This window comes from Eublepharis macularius, chromosome 1, assembly GCF_028583425.1.
Source record: "Eublepharis macularius isolate TG4126 chromosome 1, MPM_Emac_v1.0, whole genome shotgun sequence".
NCBI lineage: Eukaryota > Metazoa > Chordata > Lepidosauria > Squamata > Eublepharidae > Eublepharis > Eublepharis macularius.
Genome location: NC_072790.1, coordinates 249,102,513 through 249,118,465, shown reverse-complemented (window position 1 = coordinate 249,118,465; position 15,953 = coordinate 249,102,513). Strand labels below are relative to the sequence as shown.

Genomic DNA, 15,953 nt, shown 5'->3' with positions numbered 1-15,953 from the left:
CACAGGCCTGCTCTGCAGGGTGGATGTGTTGTGTTTTACCACTGGTTGGCCCTAGCCTTTCTGGGGGGGGTGGTTCCTGCATGCCACCTGACTTTTAACTCTGGCACCACTTCCTCAAAATGGCTTCATGACTGTCTAGGCCCAAAGCAGATCGGGGCCTTGACTTTTGGGGGTTGTGTGTGCAGCGTGTGTTATTGACTCTGTTAACATTCCACCTTTCTTGACAGCATCGTGGAGGAGAGGAGGATCAGCTGCACGACTGCCTGAACATCGCTGGACTGCAGGACTGGTGAGTCCGGGTTTACATTTGGGTGGGCTTAGGGGTGGGTTCGTGCTAGCTTGGGAGGGGGGAGGCACATTTTCAGACCACCACATCCACACCCCACACCGACACACCACAGAAACATTGTTCCCGCTAAATAGTGTCTTAGGTAGGTAGGCCAGTTGGTAGGTATTCAGTGGCTAATTGCCCTCAACGTAATCAATAGGGAAACCAAGCATAGTTTTCTTAAAAAAACTAAATAGGGACTCAGCAGGAAAAGCATTAGTGAGTGAGAGCTAGGTTTGAATTCTATATATATACAAATTTGGAATAGCTGTCAATAGGCTTCCCATTAGTGCCCCCATAACTAGGGTTCCACTGCCCATCTCTGGCACCTGTGGTGGTGCCAGGCTGGCCTGGGCATACTAGTGTGTGAGTGTCTAAGGCTGTCACCAGCTATTGGGGTTTAGGGCCAGCTCAATTCCGGAGGAATTCAGCTGTTTGGCAGGCTCAGGTTCCCCGACATAAAGAGGATCACTTAAAAAGGCACTTAGTTGTTCATCTCCAAGTCACAGAGCCACTAGAAGCAAAGATTTAGAGCAGGTAACTTAGGTCTCGAAAACAAAGTTGACCTTTGTTTTCCCTTGGTTTCAGAGTTGTTAGTGTAGCTTCCGTGAGGGGAAAGGATGGCAGAAAGGAAAGCAGAGAGGGGCCCCGGGGGAAAGGTTAGGGAGAAATCTAGACGGGAGGAGGGGAAGGAGAGGGGGACTGCTGCGGCAGCCCCCCCATCTGAGCGGAGGAGGCCCTCCCCTGCGCTGCTGCCATTCACCAGCCTGGCTTCTGGTGACAGGAAGAGGGTTCGCAAGGCTTTCCTGAGGCAGCTGCTGGAGGGCCACCCCCAACCTGGGTGCGTGAGGCAGGGGCTGGCACTGGGCAGGGGTCTGCTGCTGAGGCTGCTCCTCCTCCAGTGGTTGCGAGCCAGCTGCTGGAGGAGGGGCAGCATGTGGTGTCTCCTGGGATGGACATGGGGCATGTGACTTTTCCATCCCTCACAATCACCCCAGGAACCCAGAGGATGTTGGAGGAACTGCCCGTGAGACCCCCCCTGGGGTGGTCCACCCCAGTTTCCTCTGAGGCCAGCAGCAGGCCTCTCGCGGCTGTGCAGGAGGAGAGGATGCAGGAGGAAGAGGCAGAGACTGTGGTGGAAGAGCCCACATCTCTGCCCCTTCAGCCTTGTCCATCCCCAACTGCCCAGCCGAGAGTGGGACACGGTGTGTCCGGCCAGAGCACCTCACAGGAGGTGCCTCAGAGTGGGCCCGAAAGCGATTCTCCTGTGAAGCATGGGCCGTCCTGTTACTCCGAAATCTGGAAGCACTTCCAGACAACGGAGGATCCCCGAGCAGCCCAGTGCCTGCATTGTAGGCAGCACGTCAGCCGTGGTAGAGATGTGTACCATCTCTCCACGTCTGGGATGAGGACCCACATGAAGAGGCACCACCAGGCGGTGCTTCTTTGTGCTTCTTTGGGGGAAAAGTTCAAGTGGTGCCACATGGCAGCCAGCTAGGCAGAAGGAGGCAAGCTCCTCTGGTGCTCTCTCCCCAAGGGTTCCTGTAGGGAAGGGACGCCAAGCCTCTCTCCCAGAGATGCTTGGTACGCAGGGCCCTAGTGTGCCCAGAGAGGGGATCCAGAGGGCGAGCCAGCGCCTCATGCGCCACATCGTCAACATGGTAGTGGTGGATGGGAGACCGTTTTCCATAGTAGAAGACTTCGGCTTCTCAGGGCTGCTCCACAATTTCTTTCCCTGGTACGCCATCCCTGCTTGCACGACATTGAGCAGATCGGTGGTGCCCTCGTTTTACAGGGCTGCCAGGGACCATATGAAGGCACAGCTGTCCCGGGTTGCCGGGAGAACTGTGCACTTCACATCCGACATCTGGACCTGCCCAAGTGTGCAACAAGTGTACCTCTCGCTTACTGCTCACTGGTGGGAACCTGAGGCGGTTCTGGGTGGGGGCCAGCGGGAGGTGCCTAGCACAGCTAGCAAGGGAAGGAAGGGAGACCGCTGGGCCGGCTACTGCAAGGCCTTGCTTCACACTGAAGTGCTCGATGTGTCCCACATGGCAGAGAACATCGCTGCCACCTTGAGGAGACAGTTGGAAGCGTGGGTAGGCCAGGGACCCGCCACCGTGGGATGCACGGTGGCAAGAACATGAGGGCAGCGGCACATCTAGTGAGCCGAGAGTGCATCTACTGTGCGGCTCACAAACTTCACCTAGTGGTGAGAGATGTGCTGGGGGTCGGCTCCTCGAAGGAACCCCTTGATACCCGGACTCGTGAACTCCAGTTACTGATCCAGAAATGTCGGAGGCTCACGAGTCACTTCTCATGCAGCGTGAAAGCCACGCACGAACTGCGCCAGACACAGGTCAGGACAGGTGTGCCGGAGCACGCTCTGATCACTGATGTAAGCACTCACTGGAACTCCACCTGTGCCATGCTTGAGCGCTTGGTGGAGCAGTAGGCCGCACTCCACGCGTGGCTCTCCGAGAGCCGCGGTGCGAGCCAGGTGGGTGAGTTCAGCCGGGAGGATTGGCTCACCGTCTCCCAGACAGTGGAGGTCCTGAAGCCCTTCAAGGACTTCACTGTGGCAGTCTCGTCAGACACGGCAACCCTCGGTCTGGTCATTCCCCTGGTGCACACACTCCAGAGGAATCTGGCCACCCTTGCAGACCGGGTCGCGCCCCGTGCTGACCTTGTTCCAGCCATGCGCGCACTGGTGAGAAGGCTGCAGCATGGCATAGTTGCCAGGCTAACTCCTCTCATGCAGATCAAGTCATACATGCATAAAGGGCAATTTTGCTGAGCGGGATGGGAACCTCACCCAAGCCAGAGACGGGCTCTGATCTTGGGTGAGGCGCAGGCAGGCCGAGAGGGGACACCTGTCGACAGGGGGGACACCCCTTCTGCCCCTCTGACACCCCTCTGACACCCCTTCTGCCACCCCCCGCAGCCACCACCAGATTGCCGATGGAGATGGAGATGCTCCAGTGGGCCCTCGTCCCCTCTGGGGTCGTGAGGACCATGAGAGAGGATCCGGCGGAGGCAATGGTCAGGGACTACCTCATGGAGCCCTGCGAGTCGCTCTCCACCAATCCGCTCAGCTACTGGGCCAGGAAGGAGACGTTCTGGCTGGACCTCTCCCTCGAGGCGCAGTGGCTGCTCTCATGCCCTCCGAAGAGCATGGAGAGTGAGCGTGTGTTTTCTCATGCGGGCGACATTGTCGGCCCACATCGCACTCGCCTTCTCCCATGGAGAGTCGAGCAGTTGACCTTCCTGAAGGTCAACTCTCACCTCTTCGATTTCTCAGGACTGGACTACCAGAGTGACTGAGATGAGCCCAACTTGTGGCCTGCATCCTCTGCGAGTCCAGTCCTTTGGAATCGTGCTCTCCCCTGCATAAAACCCTGTAGACGCAGTTGAAACCAGCCAGTAGAGGGAGGGTTGTTAGGAACCAGTGGCAAAGGGAATCCACCCAGCAATTTGAACCCCCCCCAAGGGAATTCAAAACATCTCCCAGCACTGAGACAGACCCTGTGGGACCAAACTTATTCAGAAAAATAATGCCCCAGAAACATGGATTGCCACTGGAGGGAGAAATAGGTTTGATAGGGATTGCTTAGGTGGGGATTAGGGAATGGGAAAATGTCAGATCCTGCTGTTTGGAATGTTTAAAATGTTTTTCACCGTTGAAATCTTTGTTTAAAAAAAAAACCGAAAAATTGAAATGTTTTTTAAGAGTTGATTTTCTTAAAAAAAAAAAACCCCAAAAAAGTTGTAATAATGTTTTTTCACAGTTGAACAATGTTCATTTATAATTAAAAAACAACAACAAAAAAGTTGAAATGTTACTGTTTGGTTTGCTGGGGGGGGGAGAATGCGGGAAGAGTTGGGGCTGGGCACCAGCCAATGATGATGTCTTGCAGATGTTTCCAGGTAAATGCTGAGGCTGGTGTTCGGGTGGGGGGAAACCTCTGCAACACTGCTCCAGAAATACCACTGTCCAGTGCCTTGGCAGTGCCCAGTCCAGCTTTTTGTGGTTGAACTGAAAGCATAGCCAGAGGAAATGACATTGGTTCTGCTGGACCTTGTTGCAGTGGTTTCCCCCCATTAAGTTTGGTTATGGAGGGATGGTTGGGAGATGGGCTCACGCGCATAGAGATAAAGAAATTTTGAAACAGAAAAGGTCTTTGTTTGGTTTTTTGTTGTTATGGCGGAGGTGTGGAGGGGTTAAGCAAATAAGTTTTTGATAGTTGTGTTGTTTTCTGACCAAGACAATGCTGACCTGCCTGTGGGTGTGCCCTGCTACTGTGTAACCTAAATCTGTTCAAGAACGAAAGTGTTTTTGACCCATTTTGCCCTCCTGCTGTGTTACACACATCTTGAACAGATGTTTTGAAGCTTTGGTGATTGTCTGATATTTATTGAGTTGTGTTATGTTTGAGTAGTGTGGCTCACTGCAAGCATGCTGCTTTCATGCCCTTTTGTGCCCTACTGCTGTGTAAATTTAAGCTGTTCATGAGGAGTTTTTGAAAGGTCTTGTGGTTTTGTTGTATGAAGCTAGTAGTTATGTTAATTTTGTCTAGTGGACTTCTTTTTCTATGCCCTGTTGTGCCCTCCTACTATGTAACCTGAATCTGTTCAAAAATTTAGAGTTTGTTAAAAAAAAAAAAATTTAAAGATTCTTTGATGTGTAGTGAATTGTGTTGTCCTTTTGTGTGGGGGATGGTTAGTGTGATTTGCCATGATGTGTTGACCTATTGTACTTTGAAAGTGAGAAAATAAAGTTTTTTAAACTTGAATCATTGTGTGTGTGTGTGTGTGCTTCATTCTTTGATGTGAGGTTGGTTCCCAGCATAGGGAACAATGGGGCAGGCTGGCCAGCCTTCTCTGTAGGTGGTGGGGGTGTTAGGGGGTGGTTGTCTGTATGTCAGGTGCTCTTTCCCAGGGACAAGTTGGCACTCAGAAGTGTGCCCACCATTGTGGCACCCCTGGGCTGTGCGGAATTGCCCTGGGAAAGAGAATTTAGAAGTTCCCAGCGTAGGGAACAAAGGGGGAGGGCTGGCCAGCCTGTTCCTGGGGTTATGGGTGTGGGGCTGCTGAGGGTGGATTTGGGTCTGTGTGTGGCTACTGGGGGAAAACTGGGTTTGTGTGGGGCTGTAGGGGGTGGACTTTGGGGGCTGAGAGCACCTACTTGGGGAGGCCATGAAATGCCCCCCCCAAGTGGGAGCAGGCTGAGCCTTGGTGGGGGGTGGGAGTAGAGGTGGGAGAAGGGCCCCAGAGGGTTGGGGGGCATTTTGCATGCAAAATGCTGCCCCTGGCAAGACAAGCCTCCCCCAGGTGGAATTGGTGGAGAAAAGAGCACCTACTTGGGGAGGCCATGAAATGCCCCCCCCCCCAAGTGGGAGCAGGCTGAGCCTTGGTGGGGGTGGGAGGAAGGGTGGGAGAAGGGCCCCAGAGGGTTGGGGGGCATTTTGCATGCAAAATGCCATCCCTGGCAAGACAAGCCTGCCTCTTAATTTCCCCTCCATAGGAAATAATGAAGAAGATGAGCAGCAGCAAGCTAAAAAGACGCTCACTTTACCCTTTCTTAGGCAAGAATAGGCGGACCTGGTTTGGGGGGCCATAACATGGCCCCCCAAAGTCCAATCGGTCTGAAACTTGGGGGGTTGTTAGAGAGGAGGTATAGGAAGGTCCTCACCAATATTGGTTTGATTCGGTGGGAAAATGCCTCCCCCAGGCGTCCGGGAAGACGGAGGCATTTTCCCATTGAAAACATCCTGAAACAACCCGAATCGATACCCGAAACGTGAAACCTGAAACGGCTAGCCATTTCGTGTTTTGCTGTTTCTGAAACGAGAAACCCGAAACTTTGTGCCTTTGCACACCCCTAATGATGATGATGATGATGATGATGATGATGATGATTTTATAGTCCACCTTTATCACTGAAATTCAAGGCAGATTACACGGTCTAGGTGCAAGTTATTTGGTCAGGCAAATGGTCCCCTCTTAAAGCTCCCTCACTTGGCCCATCACATACAAACTATTGAATGTCCCTATATGCTCATACGTGCAAGACTATATAATGTTATCTTTTCCAGCACCTCTGGCAGGGCTTTTTTTTCTGGGAAAAGAGGTGGTGGAACTCTCAAGTGGCAAGTGGCAAGGCTCTTTGGGATTTGGGTATTTAAACGCTTTGGTATGCTCCTTAAAGATTTGGGAATCTTCACAAAGCACACTGAAGCTCAAAGCAGCACTTTACTTGCCATTTGCAAACAGCAAGAAAACTGTTGCTTTCAAACACCAGCCACTTTTCAGCTGATAGGAGATGAATCCCCCTCCTGACAGCTGAAAAAAGCTACAGGCTTTGAAAGCAGCAACACTTTACTTGCGGCAACAAAAGTGTTGCTTCTTTCAGAGGACAGAGGAGCATTTGGAAGGCTTAAAGGAAGATGAGTTGGAAGATACTCTGCTACGCTACACATTTAAATTTCAAGCCAATCTAAGCTACATTAACCAATACATGTTTAAAGGTTTGAATAAATTAACTCCAAAGTTTACCTATCAAGGAAAAAAACTGAAAATCAAACTGAAAGCATATTGGAAAAAAGGGGGGGGGGGAGAGTATAACCATGACATCCAGCTCTGTAAACAACAAGTTTGCTGGAATGATGACAACCGATAGCTGAACTCAAGGCCTCGAAAACTGCTAGACATATATTTATGGAATATGATAAAGTTGGGATCTATAAAGATTTGGAAAATGAATTGAAGGAATTTTATCTTTTTGATATGGAAAAGTGGTAACATCGATATAGGGTGGACCAATGTAAGAATATAATAACTTGTGTGATATGCTTTGGATGAAATGATAAAAAGAAAAAATGTATGTATACTAAGGTAAAGAATGAAAAAGATAAAAGAATATAAGATTAAGTACTCTCAAAAAGTAAATTAGGAGAAAGACGCAGAACAATAGAATAAACTATAGAAAACCAAGATACTAACAATTAACATGTTAAATGTAAATGAGAATTCTTTTAAAAAGGTTCTAGGGATGTTATTATATGTTTAAATAACAGATGTAAAATATGTAAGACTATTTCAAGTAAAGGCTAGAAAAAATAGAAAGTATATAAAAAGTTGGTAAGAGAAGGAACAATTGTCTAAGGCTCCAGACAATTTTCTAAGGTTTTATATAGTGATTAGATAATATTAGATCATATATATATTAGCTAATATTATCATATAGACACTTATATTCTTCAAGATGGATGTGTTGGTTACTGAAGCTTCTCTTAGATGAAGGTAATAAAGACCATGAGAGATGGAGGAGATTGCTGGATGGTAGAGACTACCCTATTGCTGGAATGATAACACATATGAACAACAATGATGAATCTTTTTATTTTACAAAATATAAACGTAAGTATATGTTCTAATATAACATTATAATACACTTATTAAGAATACTGAAAGATATATTAGATGCTACTATGAGCAGATCATCATGAAGACACACCCCTTTTTCCCTTTTTTCTTTATCCCCATTCCTTTATTTGTACTCAAAAACCAATAAAAAACTATCAAAAAAGAAAATAAAAGTGTTGCTTCTTTCAAATGTCTTTGCTTTTTTCAACTAAGAAGAGGAAGGAGGGGGTCCCTCCTCCCTCTCCCCACAGCTGAAAAAGCTGCAGGCATTTGAAAGCAGCTTTTTTCAGCTGATGAGAGGGGAATCCCCCTTCTCTCAGTTGAAAAAAGCTGCCGGCTTTGAAAGCAGCAACAGTTTGGCTCTGTGGGGAGGAAACAAGATAAGGGGAGCGGGACCACCAGACATGCAATTACTTTCAAGAGGTGCTAGAACTCTGTTCCACTGCATTCTGGCTGAAAAAAGCCCTGAATGTAATGCACTTTATATGGGTAGTTATCTCCTCAAAATCAATTTGGAAATTCCATTCAATGCAGAAAGCTATAGCTCAGGAATTTGGCTGTGCATGCATATTCTGCCTACTCTGCAGTCACTCCTCAGGCTGCTCAATAGTTGCTAGGTCCAGTTCCAGATGCTGGCCCATCACATGCAATGTCATTAATGGCCTCATACCCTTATATGTGCAAGACTACCTCTACCTATGCTCCAACACAACTGCTTCACTCATCTGAACTGGGCCTTCTACAGGTTCCATTCTACAGATGGGCAAGATCAACATACTTCTGTAGTATCCATTGAGGCCTGAATAAACCATGAGCTTCTATCTGGAACAGTATTCCAATTCATTGGATAGCTTTGGGGGCAGTATTAGTAAAATACAGCTGATTATAGTATTAATGATATCACATACTTTTTTTTCAAATTTAAAACCTCCATTATTTGACATTTCAGATTCTCCAATCTTTTCAAGATGTCCAGTAATGCTGCTTTAAATAAAGAACCTGTACTGAAACAACCACCGTCGATTGTAGCAGTGCCAAAACCATTTCCCGTTCAAGTGCCAATACCAGAATTCTGTCTCGAGTTTTCTACGAGTCAATTATGAGAGAATATTCTTCCTCGTAAAGACATGTGCCCTTCTATCATCATGATTAACTTTGACCATCAGGGGAAATTGGGGAAATTACATCTGAAAACACTCTGTATTAAAATTGTGAACATTCCTTTGCAAGTGACAGCCCTTTTGGTAACAGACACACTACTATGTTCACTTGTTTTTTGTCTCCATGAAAAATGGATTCTGTCTTCTGCTGTACTTAATGATCAGAATACGAATTGTTCCATCAATTTCTTTCTTGCCATAAATTCTAGCAATTAGCATCACTATATCATTTGTGGTTTTGATTCATTTTTAGTTTCCTGTTCTTTTGGGTAAGTTTCAGCATGTTCCCCGGTTGTGGAGCTGTAATAATGACTGTCATTTTAGATCATCATAGAATCATAGTGTCAGAAGATAATTATAGAATCGTAAGGTCAGAAGGGACCTCCAGGGTCAACCTCCAGGTTTCCTCATTACTGGCATAAAAGTTGTGAAGATATAATGATGAAGGTTAAAGAAGAAAGGTCCACAGGATTACAGCTGAACATCAAAAAGAAAAAAAAAAGTAATGAGGAATTAGAAATTTTAATGAAATTGAAATTGTTGAAGATTTTCTATTCTTTGGCTCAATCATCAATGAAAAGGGAGACTGCAACCAAGAAATGAGAAGGAGATTGAGACTTGAAAGAGCAGCCATGAAGGAATTAGAAAAGATCCTTTAGGATGATAGGTATGTCTCTTTGGGGATGAAGTTCAATATAATCCACATTGTGGTAGTCCCCTTTGCTATGTAGGGATGTGAAAGTCGGAAATGAAGAAAGCTGACAGGAAGAAAATTGAATTCTTTTGAAATATGGTACTGGAGGAGAGATTTGTGAATATCATGAATGGCAAAATTAGTGGGTTCTTGTTCAAATCCATCCTGAGTTCTCCCTAGAAGAACTCCCTAAAATGACAAGACTGGGGCTATCATTCTTTGGTCAAATCATAAGAACAAAAATAAAGAAAATAAATAAAGAAATAACATCATATTTTCATCACATCATGAGATAACTTTTCCTCGAACACCACCCACCCCTGGCTACACTGCCAAATTTTCAGGAATTTGTCAACTCAGAGTTGACAACTGTTGTGGAAACAAAAGCAAGACCTTGCAAGCAGCCCTTCCTCAAAGAAACTTTCTATATGACATCATGCTTTTCTGCTTGTATAAGATATACCAAAAGTCATATTTCAGCAATACACACCGCAGAATTAACTTAATAGATCCAATCATGTCGCACATCAAAAATGCAGTGTAATGACTACATTAAACCAGCAATAGTGATCGAAAAGGGGGAAAAAACACAATTTAATATCAGGTCCAGGACTTGCATGAAGAACCTTTCTGAACCCGAACCCAAACCCAAACCCAAACCCTAAACTCTTCTTGACTTCAGAAAGAGTGTATCAAAGACATAGTAACACCTAATCTACCCACTTCCCCATACCTCTGTACTTGGTAGACATGCTGTCTACGTGCCTGCTGGTAGGAGTGGCCCCCGGCTGCCTGTGGTGACTTCCTGCCACCATTCAGTTGGCCAACTGGGGGAAAAGAACCAGGAAACCTTGTGTGTGGTCAGCATATTGAAGTCACTTCCTGGTGACGTCATTTCTTTGTGCATGGAAAGTGACATGAACATGTTGCCAGAAATGTAATGGCATTGCTGGTGAGCCCCAGACCCAGTAAGTCCCCCCAATGCCCCACCAGTTGCCACTTGACCCAGCATTCCTGTAGTTAAAGCAGCTAGAGGCACAACCTTCTGCAGCCTCCCCAAATGCTCCGTCTTCCTATTATACGCTCTTCTGTTCTGGCCCAACATTTGACCATCTGCGAGGGCAGGGGGTCAAACATTTGTCAGGGAGGAAAGCTCTCCCTTTTGAGCCCTGATGGCTGCTTAATGAGGGCCATATTCTGTCAGCTTCACAGACAGCTACAGCAATTGTTGTGTATTTATCAATCTTTCGTTATGCCTCTGGGCCAAGACTGGAGATGCTGAGGTTAATTAACATCTATGGCTTTACAAGCAGAGGGACTCATCGCTTCTGACTAGGATGAGTTGATCGCTTCAGGCCAAGGGCTAAAGATTCAGCCCCAATGTGACACTTCCAGTTCTTGCTAGAAGTGACATTGGGCAGAAATGATAATCACACCTCCCTGGTAAATTCCTGCACCTCCCATATCCCCCTGACCTGGCAACTTTATTATTCCTCAGAAGAACATTACTAACTATAGAATTATTTTTTATGCTTTGCCCAAACAGAAACCCTATAATCTACCAGCAGTAGCAGCACATTTGACAATGCAAGGTTGATTTACAATCGTTTCCTGCAAGAAACAGTATAAAAACACTGACAACACCGGCATCTTCCAACCAACAGCTTGTTGGCTTCTCTTGACTTCTACATCTCAGAGATCTAGGTAAGTATAATTTCACTTGATCTTTTTGTATCCCGTGCTGTGTGTTTGTTTGCTACTCCCACCTCCCTGGAAATATACAGTTTACTCTTTATGGGGTAGAAACAAGTCTATAGCTCAGCACAGCTACCCAGCAATATGGGTTACCTTGGAGATGCACCTCTGTTGTGGCAAATCCAAGGCATACCAGGGGCTGAACGATAGTGGGGACACTGAGACACCTAACAATTAGGTACACGGGGGCAAATGGTTGCAGAGATCACAATGCACACCTGCTAAAGGGCTGGCTCCCAAGTTTAGATAAGGGGCTGGAATTACACCCAATCTTGAGACTACAGAGACCAGTTCCCCGGGAGGAAGTATTATCCTCAAATGTCAGGCTCTGTGCACTCTGGGCAAACACTCTGGGCAGGGTTTGCTCACAGTCAGTAATGCGGTATTGAAAACAAATCAGTAAGCAAAAAAAAGTATGAAATGGGACCTCTGCCAACAAGTGCATATTCAAGGCACAGAGGAAAGTCATGAACTCTGCATTTGAACACAGCAACGTTTATACGTCATGTGTTCATAAAGCATTCTATTAGTTTCTAGGAAATTAAGGTACTAAATGTCTTACATGACATTAAATAAAAACTCAGTCTCAAAACTGTCTTTCCAAGATAATTAGGGGGGCAAGGGCAACTGAAAAAGGAAAGTAGAAGGACCAAAGAAATATTACAGAAGTACTACTGTGAGAACGGCAAAAGCAACATTGCAAAACTGTATGTTTGCATCATTCTAAACATTGAGAACATATTATTTTATAGTCCAAATTTCAGACTGAGATTCAAGGCAGATTAGACAACTGCTAGGACATTTCACTGAACAAAGTACTATAATGAACAACAGATAGGACATTTACAGGAAGAAATGCAGTAGGATACGGTAGTAGATATTCAAAAAACAAACATAAAGTCAAGCGCAGAGATGAAATCTTTCTGAAACAGAGCATAACTAATCTACCTGACATGTTTAAAAAAGAAGAATCTCCCTAGAAGGTGCATGTCAACGTCAGCAGAGAGGAGCAAGGCATCACTCTGAGTTTCTTATGACACGGCCCTGCAATGTGTGTAGAAAGCTCTCCTGAATTGTTCAGTTTTAAATAGTTTGCAGAAAGCTAGGAGAGCGGAAGCCCGCCGAACGTCATCAGACAGGCCATTCTATAAGGTGGGGGCTACCAGAAGCAAAGCAAATGTGTGTCCATGTCTCTCAACTGAAGAGTGGTATCTGCAGAAGGACGTGTTCAAATGAGCGAAGCTGTTGTGGCGGAACATAGCTTGGGCATGGTCACACAGCTATGAGGGGCCAAGGCTATGAAGGACTTTGAATGTGATAGTCGTGCCTTGAATTGAGCCCAGTAACTGATGGGAAGCCAATGGAGTGACTGCAGAATGGGAATGATATGCATGCTCCGTCTGCCTCCTGAGAGATAAACAAGCTGCAGTGTTCCGCACTAACTGGAGTCTCTGAGGGCCAAGCTACAAGTGACGAATGACACTTGAACGGCAAGTGGATTGAGTGGAGGGCAAGTGAACAGGGAGAAATACACTTGCCGTTCAAGTGTCATTCGTCACTTGTAGCTTGGCCCTGAGTCAACTTTGAAGGGAAAGCTTTGTAGAAAGCATTACAGAAGTATAGTTTCTATGTTACCGTGCCATGAATCCAGATGGCCAGATCAGCCATGTCAAGGTAGGGGGTCGTCTTCCGGGCTAATCTGCATTGTGAGAAGGCCTTTTTAGCAGTTGAACCCATTCAGAGTCAGAAGCACAATGTCCTTCACGGTCTTTGCTTCTCCAACAAACATCTCTTCCCCCTTGACTGCGTTCAACTTCAACTTCTTGTCTTTCAGTCAATTCACAAAGCTGTAAAGCAGTGACTCATTACATCTACTGCATCACCAGGGGATTTGGATAATGAGCTATAGAGTGGAGTGGACTTTGCATATTGATGGCATCCAATTCTATGGCTGTGAATGAGTTCAAGGTCTTACATAGAGGTTGAATAATATGGGGATAATATTGCAACTTGTGGAGCCCCTCGAGATAATTCCCTCACTGAGTATAGCTGATTTCCAATAGCAGCTCTTTGAGTTCATGCCATGAGGAACAATTCATCTTCTGATAACTACTTCTACTTTCAAACACCTCAGCAGGATGGTGTGATCTATTGTGGCAAAAGCTATATAGATAGATCCAGAAGGAGCAAGAAGAAAGCATGGTGATTGTCTACATTCAGGTAGGGGTCATCAGCTACAGCCACCAGAGCCAGCTCAATTCAACAGTCTGGCCTAAAGCAGGACTGAAAAGGGTCGAATGAACAAGAGTTCCTCAACCAGGCCTAGAGGTGGTTGGCTGTTTCTTTCTCAACCACTTGGCCAAGATTTTTTTTTAAAAAAATATCTCAGAGGTACCAACATTTTTGAAAAGCTGAGGGAAGGTGTCTTGAGTTAGGGACTGATTTATGATAGACACCAAGGACTCCTTTATGTGGTCTTCATAGGATTTTTGTAGCCAGTTTGGCCCTGCTTTCCAAAAGGCAGGGGGGTTATGATTTTGACCCAGGTACCTTGATGGATGCTATCAGGATCCGGGGTTCAATGAATGCCACCACTTGTGCTCTGGACCCTTGTCCATTGTGGTTGCTGAAATCATACCCGGATCATATAAATAAGGCATCTCTCATATCCAGTCACTAACTCTGGGCACCATCCTACGGTCATTCAAAGAAGGAGTTATCCGGACCCATGTTTAAAGTCCGTGGGGCAGAGATGGCACTGGGGGACTTAGCTGATGACCTCTTTCTGATTGGACCATGCTCCTTTTTTCCCTTCCTGTTGGATTTAGTTGAAACATTTGGAGGGAGCAGTAGGTACTTTAGATGGGTTTAACTTATTCCTTATGGACCAGATTCAGAGTGCTGCTGTTGAAGATTAGTAATGATCAGTGTGGAATTTGTTTTATGATGTTCCACAGGGTGTGGTCTGATCCGCACATTTCTTGACCTCTACGAAAAGCCCTTAGGAAAAAGAGTTTGTATCTTGAGAATTGGATGCTATCAGCATGCTAAAGACACTCAACTCTATATCTCTTTATCCTGGGGATGCTGTAGAAGTGTTGAGCCACTGCTAACTGGATGAAAGGAAAAAAACCTGAAAACGACACAAGAAAAGAGGCTGGTTGGGAGGACTGAGGTCTTGAAGGATATTGGGCTTCCACTTTTGAGAGCTTCAGCTGACCCTTTCTGACTTGGTCATGAGCTTAGGGGTTACACTGGACCCAGGATAACTGCTGGGAAAGCAAATGCAGTTGAAGAAAACAATCCCTTCCAACTTAGTTTAACCTGAAAGATGGCCCTTTACCTTAACTTGGCTGGCTGTCAGGATCCATTCTATGGTATCCTCAAGGCTAGACTACTATAATGCACTCTCTACAGGTAGTTATGCAATCAAAATCAATTTGGAAATTCCACTTAATTCAGAAAGCTACAGCTTAAGAATTAGGCTGTGCATGCATATTCCGCCTGCTCTGTAGTCACTCCTCTGACTGGCCAATAGCTGCTAGGTCTAATTCAAGGTTCTGGCCCATAACATACAAAGTTTTTAATGGCCTAATACCCTTATATGTGCAAGACTACCTCTACCTGTGGTCCAGCACAACAACTTCACTCTGGGCCTTATTCCGGTTCCATTCTTCAGATGGGCAAGATCAACACACTTCGGTAGTTTCCATTGAGGCTGGAATAAACCATGACCTTCTGTTTGGAAGAGTACGCCAAGGAAATCATGAGGAACCTTTTGGGGCAGTATTCATGATACCCAGCAGACTATAGCATTAATGATATTGCATACTTTTTTGGAGAGGGTTTCACATTTAAAACCTCCATCGTCTTACATTTCAGATTCATCAGTATCTTTTCAAGATGTCCAGTAATGCCTCTTCAATTAAGGAACCAAAACCTATCAAAATTAGACTGCCGTTTCCAGTTAAGATTACTGATGTGGTCTTCAATGTCAACCTTTTTAGGAAGTGATTATGAGAGAATATTCTTCCTCAGAAAGACATGTTGATGGCTTTCTAGGTGTCCTAGCACTGACTTGCTTAACTTAGATCATCAAGAAAAACAATGGAAATCATATCTGAAAACACTCTTTAAAAGTTTGAATATTGCTTTGCAAGTGTCAGCCATTTTGGTATGTTAGGTGAACAGTTGCATTCATTTTGTTTTTTTCTTAAGGGAAAATGCATGGTTTCTTCTGCTGTACTGAATAATTAGAATACAAATTATGTCACCAATGTATTTCTTCCCATTAAAATCTATCAATTAGCATCACAACATCATTTGTGTTTTTGATTCATTTTTGAATTTTCTGTTCTTTTGTGTAAGTTTTGCATGTTCCTAGTTGTGGAGGGGTAAAGATGATTGTCACTAGGGTTGTGCAAATCGGGTTTCTGAAACCCGAAAGAAACCCGAAACAAACTTGTTTCGGGTTGTTTCAGGTTATCCGAAACGTTTTGGGAAACCCGAAACGTTTCAGGTTAATCGAAAGAAAATAACTCGAAAAGTTTCGGGTTGTTTCTGGTTTTTCAATGGGAAAATGCCTCCGTCT

The 15,953-nt window shown here is 45.5% G+C and overlaps 1 long non-coding RNA gene across 1 annotated transcript; it reads left to right on the top strand.

The window, feature by feature from the left end:
* The first annotated feature begins 222 nt into the window (after nucleotides 1–222).
* On the top strand, nucleotides 223–15,658 carry LOC129336715 (uncharacterized). Its single transcript, XR_008597739.1, has 3 exons — nucleotides 223–289; nucleotides 11,154–11,311; nucleotides 15,245–15,658. It is a non-coding gene; the product is annotated as an uncharacterized LOC129336715 (long non-coding RNA).
* Nucleotides 15,659–15,953: the final 295 nt, after the last annotated feature.